The following is a 1139-nucleotide window of genomic DNA, read 5'->3' as shown; positions in this document are numbered from 1 at the left end:
GAGAGAGAGAGAGAGAGACAAGCACTATGCTAGATATTAGAAAAATGTATGTCTGTGTGTGTGTGTGTGTATTTTGTGGGAGAGAGAACTAATCTGAGAAGCTCTTGCTCCCATAAATGTTATAGTATATATAGTCAGCATTGATTAATGTTGACTCTAATAGGAAAAATGCTACTGAGGCTATTGAATGTAATATATAGGAACTTTAATTGATATTATTTAGTAGATCTTGCTAGTATAAGATAGCAGACATCTCTAAGTTTGAGAGCCTTCCCCTCTCATTGGCAGTGTTCTTTACAGAAGATTACCAGCTCTTTCTTCCATGGTGCCACTGGGTGGGTACAAATTGCCAAACTAGGTTAGTAATTGAGTATAAATGATGGGTACCACACAGGGATCTATAATGGCTATGTTAGATATGTAAACTATAGAAAAGATATTTTTAAAAATCAAACTAAAACTCTGTGCGAATGTTAAGTTGGCATTTAACAATGCTAACTACTATTAGCCAGGAACCCGGACAGAGGAGCAGTCAGCCGCAGAGATCCAGGTGTGGAGAGGGAACTCAGGCACACCCAAAGCAGCAGTGTGGGAGAGTGTGAAAAGGGGGATTAAAAGCCAGGAACCCTGACAGAGGATCAGTCAGCCACAGGGATCCAGGTGAGGAGAGGAACTCAGGCATGCCCAAAGCAGCAGGGCGGGGGAGCAGGAGAAAGGGGATTAAAAGGCCTAGGAATCTGGACAAAGAAGGTGTCAGCCGCAGGGACCCAGGTAAGGGTGGAACAAGAGGTTTCCAACAGGGAGACAAACTTGTCTGTCGGTTTGTTCTACCGTGGTGACGTGTTGATGTGAGTTGCGAGGCTGAGCCACTGGTGTTTCAAATCCAGAGGGATGCACATGGTGCACAGGTTTCAGCCCAGCTTACAAACTGAGACAGACTAGGAAGAAGGAAGAGGCCATCCACTTCTCAAAGAATTGGCCAGAGAAACCCTTATGAGTAGCAAAGAAACACTGTTTGGTACACTACCACGCAACTTTATGAATAGTCCGGTTAGGTTAGAAGGCTCTCAAAATAGGACTGGGAAAGAGCTGCATCATCTGAGTAAACCCAGCCTTACTCCTATGTATAAGGTAAAGCT

This window comes from Orycteropus afer, unplaced genomic scaffold, assembly GCF_000298275.1.
Source record: "Orycteropus afer afer isolate SDZICR_OR568_19922 unplaced genomic scaffold, OryAfe1.0 scaffold00229, whole genome shotgun sequence".
Lineage (NCBI taxonomy): Eukaryota > Metazoa > Chordata > Mammalia > Tubulidentata > Orycteropodidae > Orycteropus > Orycteropus afer.
Note: the sequence above shows the minus strand (reverse complement) of the source record.